The sequence below is a fragment of the Elephas maximus genome, chromosome 6, assembly GCF_024166365.1.
Source record: "Elephas maximus indicus isolate mEleMax1 chromosome 6, mEleMax1 primary haplotype, whole genome shotgun sequence".
NCBI classification, from domain to species: domain Eukaryota; kingdom Metazoa; phylum Chordata; class Mammalia; order Proboscidea; family Elephantidae; genus Elephas; species Elephas maximus.
In genome coordinates, this window is record NC_064824.1 from 144,865,253 (window position 1) to 144,873,879 (window position 8,627).

Sequence of the window (8,627 nt, forward strand, 5' to 3'; positions counted from 1 at the left end):
AGTTAACCCTCACAAATAAATTGTGGGGTAGGTGTGAAAACCTAGTGCCGTGGAGTCAATTCCAATTCATAGTGACCCTATAGGACAGAGTAGAACTGCCCCATAGAGTTTCCAAGGAGTGCCTGGAGGATTTGAACTGCTGACCCTTTGGTTAGCAGCTGTAGTACTTAACCACTATGCCACCAGGGTTTCTGGGGTAGGTGTTAGTAGGTCCACTTTACAAAGATTTTTCTGGATTACGATATTTTGACAAGATCATTCATCTTTTGAATTTTATAGATGTTATTTTATCCCAGATATGGGACTTCCATTTTTGTGCTTTTTGATGGTGGGACAGTTAAATAATTTGAGATGCCAGCAGTGTGTTTTTTCTTCTCCCCTTATAACCACCCCCTATGTGAATTACAAAACCAAGGGTTACGATTGCTGGGGGTAGGCAGGAAAAGGATAAACAGGCAAAATTATGGTTTTCTAGTTCAAAAACACCCTGATCCAAGCATGAGGTAGAAAAATTGCCAGTGGACACTGGCTTCAGGAGCTTTGGAGGGAAGTTTCTGTCCCACAGAGGAGTCACACTTTGCCTGAGCCAAGGAGCAATAGTAACGTTGTCAACCTCTCAAGGAAAGATGAGCACATCTTATGAAGAAAAGTGTCAGGTATGCACTCCATAGCCACAACCCAAGCATCTTTAAACTGTAAAAGTACTTCAATAACTCTACTTCTAGCAGAAATGCTTACTTTTGCCTGACAGCAGAATTGGTCATGTCAATTCCGAGCATCTGTTTCTCTGCAGTGAAGCCCAGTGACTTGGTGGGAAGCTCAGTGCTGGTGAGGCTTGGCTGTAGAATCATGGTTCAGCAGTTGGGTGAGATGCACAGAGATCCCTCCCAACATGCATCACACCGTCTGTTCTGCTGCTGCTAAGGTGACTCTCTGAACTTGGAAACCATAATTTCGCCTGTGAAACAGTGTGTTTAGCACTATGTGGTACATGTACCAAACTCTCTAGTGACAAATGCCCATACGCTGTTTAAGAGTGCTATTTTTGAGAATGAATCATTTTGTTGTCTCTGTGAAACAGTGTGTGTAGCCTCCGTGAGAAGTGGTTACAAAGGAAAAAGAACAGACACAAGGGAGATGGTCATGTGACGACAAAGGCAGAGATGAGAATGATGCTGTCACAAGCCAAAAAACATCAAGACCTGCTGACCATCACCAGAATCTGGAAGAGGCAGGGAGGGATCTTCTCTAGAGTCTTCAGAAGGATTATGGCCCTGCCCATACCTTGACCTTGAACTTCCAGGCTCCAGAACGGTGAGATAGTAAATATATGTTGTTTTAAGTCACCCAGTTTGTGGTACTTAGTTACGGCAGCCCTAGGAAACAAGTACGCAATACACAAAAATTAACTCAAGATTGATCAAAGACATAAATATAAGAGCCAAAACTATAAAACTCAGTAAAGAAAACATAGGAGTAAATCTTCTGACCTTTGATCAGGCAACAGTTTCGTAGATACTACACCAAAAGCATGGAGCCCTTGTGGTGCAGTGGTTAACAGCTACAGCTGCTAACCAAAAGTTCAGCAGTTCAAATCCACCAGATGCTCCTGGGAAACCCTATGGGGCAGTTCTACTCTGTTCTGTAGGATAGCTGTGAGTCAGAATCAACTCAATGGCAACGGGTAAATAAGTAACACCAAAAGCACAAGTGACAAAAGAAAAGATAAATTGGACCTTATAAAAACTAAAACCTGCTGTGCTATAGAGGACACCATGAAGAAAGTGAAAAGACAACTCGCAGAATGGGAGAAAACATTTGCAAATAATATATCTGATAAGGGACTTATACCCAAAATATATAAAGAACTCTTATGACTCAACAGTAAGAAGGCAACCCAATGGAAAAGTGGCCAAAAGAAGGTACATAAATGTCCAGGAAGCCCATGAAGTATTCTCAACACATCCTGCTGGAACATTTGAAAGACTACTATTCATAATAATCCCACAGTGGAAAACGGCTACATGCCTGTCATGAGGAGAATGCGCAGTCCATCCTCACTATTCCAGAATCTGTATTTACAAATTTTCCTGCTTGCTAAAATTTATTTGTAGCCCCAAAAACAATACTCATGGTGCTGTCACAGTCATTTGCGGGCACTCTGTAAGGGAAAATACGTATTAGAAAGTAAAAGAGGGAAAAAGATCAAGAGGTTTAATTCTCCTTGATGAAAAATGAGGGAAGAGACCTCCCCTCCCTTTTCTTAGAGCATTTACTTTAGAAAATGTGTAAGTCCTTTTTCTGCCTCTTCAAAATGCATGTAAATCTTTTTAAAGGCTTAATAAGCCTCTTGCCAATTTTGCAACCCAGGAATGTTTCCTCAAGGAAGGTGCCATATATGGATAAGCCCAAACCAAGAGATCTTTTCACTCGCATCTCTTCGAAATATAATCAGTCAGAAAGATAGTAGCCCTATCTCCCAGTTTCCTTGGAGGATAGGAGCCTAACTTCACCTGGTGCTTGACTCCAAATTGCAAACCTGCTTCCCTTCATAAAAATATGATAATTTTTTTTTACTTTGGATGATGGCAATCCACAAACACAAGTGGTTACCCCAATTATCAGGTGAATTTAGTGTGAACTATGCATGATGAATGGTGCTGCCAAGTCCTTTTATTTGAGGACTAGTTACCATTTGTCTTGAGAACATGTGTGAAATGGGTTGCATCTGCTTGGGTATAAAAAGCGTGAGATTTCTCTTTGCAGTCTCTTTAGGAGATTATCCATAATGCATAAAACATTCTGGTTTAATATTTATTTAATAATAAAACTGTTTCCTTTCTCCTCTATGTTTGTGGATTTTGTTTCAGTTGTCGAGAGATCTTGTTTTTAACTATGCTTCCTCAACAATGCACACAGTGGCAAAAGAATGTGAGTCACTGAATGCAGGTGTTCCCAGCTGGGGTCAGAGAAGGTGACACTCTGTCTTCTTGTTTCAGCTCTCATATTATAAACAAGTGTTCTATTCATGCCACATTTTTCATCTTTTTGTGCTTTTAGGGGGAGTTGTTTTGATGTTTAAATAGCCCCTAGTGTAGGGATGAAGTGTTAGCTAGGGTTCCTAAGTGCAAGAAGACTGTGACGTGCCTTATAGAGAAAATACATGTTAGATAAGCTTCTTTCAGGCACGGGTTATAGACCTGTTGGCTGTGAGTTCAATGACGAATTAACAATGTTTTAAATAAGGTGTCTTTAAACAGAAACACACATAAAACAAGCCTATGTATTTACCAGTTGATGATAATGTTGCGACCAAGGCTTTCAAAAAATTAACCCTGCATTTCCACTGGAACAACAGTTCAGGATTCGCTAAATCGGTGTTAACAGTGAGTTTACAGAACATAGCTACTGCAAATAATGAGAATCAACTATACACACAAATTGTGATATAGTTGCATAATGAAATGCACTTGAAATATGAGTGAAAAATCTATGACTATGCACAACAATATGGATGAATCTCACAAACAAAAGTTAATAAAAGAAGCCAGACACATTACCCATTGCCAGCGGAAATGCAAAATGGTACAGACATTGTGGAAAAGAGTGTGGCAGTTCCTAAAAAAACTAAAAATAGACCTACCATATGACTTAGCAATTCCACTCATATATACCCAAAGACTTGAAAGTAAAGACTCAGAGAGTGTATACCAATGTTTCCCGCAGCACTATTCACAATAGCCAAGAGATGGAAACAACCTAAATACTCATCGACAGATGAATGGATAAGCAAAATGTGGTGTATACATACAATGGAATACTACTCAGCCAGTAGGAGAAATGAAGTCTCGATACATGCTATAGTATGGATGGAGCGGAAGACATTATGCTGAGTGAAATAAGCCAATCACAAAAGGACAAATATTGTATGACCTCGCTTATATGAAAAGACAAGAAAAGACAAATGTATAGAGAACAAAGTTTATTAGTGGTAATCACGGGCAGGAGGGAGAAGGAAAGGGGGGTTAACAGTGATGGAAATATTGCATTGATTAAGGGTATGTTTACACAGTCGATTATTCTAATTGCTGTCAATAAGTTGCACACCTTTAAAATGCTGAATTGGTGAAAGTTGTGTAACAGATATATTTACAACAAAGATTGGAAAAAGAAAGAGTAGCTGCTGAGGCTGATTATGTACCATCAAAAACCTCATGAGATTTGATTTCTTGGTTTGGAGGTTCATGTCAAGGCTTCACGGAACATCCCAGTTAAAAGTCCTAATAACATGTTTAGTGCCTCTGTTCTACCTCCTAGCTTGACGTGGAGTGTCTTGGGTCTTAAAAGCTTGTAAGCGTCCATCCAATGCACAATTGGTCTCTATTCACCGGAAACAACAGGGGAAGAAGGAGAGTCAGGAATAGGAGGAGGCTGTGGAATGTGTGGCTAATTGCTTCCATAAACGACTAAGACCATGAGACCAGAGGAACTAGATGGTGCCCAGATACCATTACTAAGCATTTGGATCAAAGATTCCATAGAAGAATCCTGATGAAAAGGAGGGACATGCAGAACAGACTTTCAAATTCTCATGGACTCCAGATTTCCTGGAGCTATTGGATTAACCCCTTAAACTATTGCCCTGAGATAATCTTTAAACCTTAAACCAAAAACATCCCCTGAAATCTTCTTAAGACCAAACAACAGTTTAGCTTAGCTGGTAAAAAAAAAAAAAAAAAAAAAAAAGTCTGCCTTGAGCATTATGCTCTTTTAAGAACTATATGTATGGGATCAAATGACAACAGCAACTTCAAAGATTAGATAGGAACCTTACGGGGCAGTAAATTTATGTTAATGGAGAGGAACAACTCAGAAAAGGAGGGTGAGAATGGTTGCATAACTCTAAGAATGTAATCAATGTCACTAAATGTTACGTGAAGTAACTGTTGAATTGGTGTATGTTTTGCTGTGTATATTCTCAACAACAACAACAAATAAATAAAAAGAAGCATTTATGTACAGGCAAAATGAATCTATGCTCTTGATGTCAAGGTAGTTGTTATTCTTGGGGGCAAATACTGGAAGGAGACACGGTGGGGAGTGCTTCGGTAGTGCTGCTGATGTCATGATTCTTAATTAACCTCAGTACTGGTTGCATCATATATTCAAGTACCAAAATTTATCAGGGTGAACACTAATAATTTGTTCACTCTTCTGTATGTATGTTATGCCTCGATAAATTTGTTTTAAATGTACCACCCTTCCCCTGCTTAAAACTAATAAGCCATCTTTATCTTCATAAGTCTTACCCAACACCTGTATTCTTTATCTAGGGTTACATTTATAATGCTTAATTTGGGCATAAACTGAAATACAACCATAGGAATTACGTGGTTTGGGCCTGTCCAATGCAGCACAGAATCACAACTCTAAAGACTTTTTGGCCCCTTCCCATATGGATGCTTGCTGACTCAGGGCTCACTTTACAGGCTTACTGTTCTTGTTCACTGTAGTCAGCCCTATACTATGCTCAACCTTCCCCTGTTGGCCCTTGAGACTATCCCTTTATTTTCTTTTCCTGTAGCCAGGACTAGTGCTGTTTTATCCTTATTCAGCCCCCACAGTTTGGAGCCAGCTACGTCTAATTTCTGTATGATTTTTGTTAGTGGAGGGAGTAAAGGTCTCCAAGGCTGTCTGGTCCACATGATGGATGGAAGGAAGCATGAGCACAGACCTGGGTCCACATGTTGTCTCCAGGGTAACATCTGCTTTTCACCTCTTCTCTTTCTCTGGTCTGTGGTGCAGGGTTTTATTTTTTAATCTCTTTCTTATCTGCTTAAGCTACTTTCTCTTTCTGTCTCTCTCGTATATATATGTATGCATATCTTCTTACACGCATATACGTATATGCGTACGTATATGTTTATATATGGATATATGTGCGTATATATATGTTTATGTGTTTATATCTGTATATATTTATATATACATCCACATATATGTTTTACCTAGAAAATATACATATATAACATATAGAGGTATATTACCCAGAATACACAATATTTATATTGATGTATCAAACCATGACTTAAATTATAATGTTGCCTATAGATTCGGTAACCTTAATGCTTTTAAACTTAAGTCTTATTTTCTCTGACTATCAACCTAAGCTTTGTGGTTTGGTTCCTGAATATTGAGGTCGATGATTCTCTGCCTGAGAATAGGGCAAGAAAGCTGAAAAGAAAAAGGAAACAATCTTTCCCCCAGGAAATCATCCTTCCTCCAGGAAATTAGGGGACATAGGACACTGTTGTAAGTAGAGCTCTTCACAAATACAGGCAAATTCAGTCATTTTCTACATTAAGTAGGGAAATAGTTTTGGATTAAGACATGCAGATGGAAGTTTATTGTATTAAAAACAATGTATTTAGCTATAACATGTACATGGAAAATGTATGGATCAGAATCTCAGTGTGTGTGCGTGCACATTTGACAATACTTGATATTATTTGTTTGACTGTTAGGAATAACCTGGTGGTACAGTGGTTAAGGTCTTGGCTACTAACCAAAAGGTCAACAGTTTGAATCCACCAGCCACTCCTTGGAAACCATATGGGGCAGTTCTAATCTGTCCTACAGGGTTGCTAGGAGTTGGAATAGACTTGATGGAAACGGGGTTGAGAATAAAATATTTTTAACCAGTAGAGTTAAACAAGACTCAGTTCAGCAAGCTACTTGGAGATGCAAGAATGATAAAACATCAAAACAAGTAGACTTCTTAGCTTCTTGAGACTCAGGATTGAGAAGGAATTGGGAGGTGTTTGGGAGGAGCTAGTGCAGAGGACAACCACTGGAGTCTTGTCAGGAAGGTTAGAGTTGTGAGAGTTAAAGGGAACATTTCCTGCCAGGGAACTTCTTGGGTGTTTTTGTTTGTTTTGTTCTCGGGGGCTGGGCTGTGGGCTCCTTCATGGGGCCATTCTTAAAATAGCTAGGGTTTCTAGCAAGTGTGGCAAGCGGACAGCTGTTGAAATCACTCTCCCTCCTGCTTGTCAGCACCACCGAAGGTTGGGTCTTCCTGGAGGGTGGGCTTATGGGATAGGTGGTTGAACAGTTGTCACCATAACACTTCAACAATAAAATAAAGTCAAGGAGGAAAAGTCTTTCTTCCTAAATTTTTTACAGCAAGACGTGTTTTGAGGTGTTGGGATTCATTTTTTTCTGCACATTCTGCTCCTGAATTTAACCAAAATGAAAATTTTAATACATAAACATAAAGGTGTTCGAGAACAGATGGTCCAAGATGATCCTCTTAAGCAGTAAGATAAAGCACTGCCCAATCAGGGCATAAGAAGCTCTGCTCTGGCTACTCCCCTGGAGACTAAACTGAGCTTTTCTAAATTCAGGGCCAGCCCTGCTGGCCAGCTCGAAAGCCCTTCCTAGGATGCTCCTGGGATAGGCTTATCTGGCTTAGAGATGTTCTCACTCAAACCTGTTGGCACTGGCACCCACTGCAAGTAGATGTCAATGTGTCCCAGAATTCCTGTGTGCAAAGCAAGGTTGACCTGCAGATATCAGCACACTCTGTTGTTAAGGACCTCTTGTCCCCACTTACACAGCTGTCCAGAGGAAGGCCACCTTTATTTGTATAGGGCTCTCCCAAATCTACTGCAAATTTGCACGTTTACTTAAAATCCAGTCGGGAAATTCAACTGGAAAATGGCAATTTAATGGAGCCGGTCACCTTGTAACCTCCTCACTTTCTCACAGAGTAAAGGGCATTACTTTGACTGACACCTAGGTTTAAATGTTCCACTGACACATCAAAATGACTAGTTCTTGGGTAACACTGGAGAAAATCTCTCCTAAATACCACAGCTAAAGACACCTGTAGATGTTACATGTTAGCTTTCATTGTGGTTGTTGTTGCAATTAGAAAAAGGAGGAAAGTGTTGGGAAGAATAAAAAGTGTGTGAGGCAGGTGGCAGCTGTAAGTGGGCGCCCTTCTCCTCAATTGTGAGGACAAAGAGAAAGAGGCAGCAGGGCCAGGCCCAGGGTCTGCAGAGAGGGGCCAAGTGGTCCTGCTTGCTGCTTGGACCTCAAGCAGGGGATATGGACAGGGCCAAATGACACCTCACACTTCCTTCGAGCCATTCTGAGGGCCAAGGTTCTGGTATCTGACAGAAAAGCCGCCTTCATCCATAGCTGCCCTCTAGTCTGTGGCCATGCACAACTTTGGTATGAAAGTGAGGTGGGTTTCCAGTTTTAACTGCTGTTTCATGAACTATTTGGAATCTTATTTTAAAGGAAAGATAAAGAGAGGGTATTTAGGTGTAATTTTAATACAGGAAATGTAGCTGCCTGGTCAGTAGGTTGAAATGGTCAGTGCCACGTTTCCGTGACCAAGGAATATTTTCAGCAAGTGCTCAGGACTTCTTGGTAGGTATTTCACACCTGTAGTCCTAGGAACCTGGAAGATGACCACCTGGTCAACTGCCCAGACTGAGCCAAGGAAACAGGAGAGGAGCACCAAGTGACCCAGAGGCACACAAACACTTGGCACCTTCAAGCAGTGCTATACCTACAAGGTACCTGTTCATGAAATCCATGTGTTCTGAACTGTTATGGAT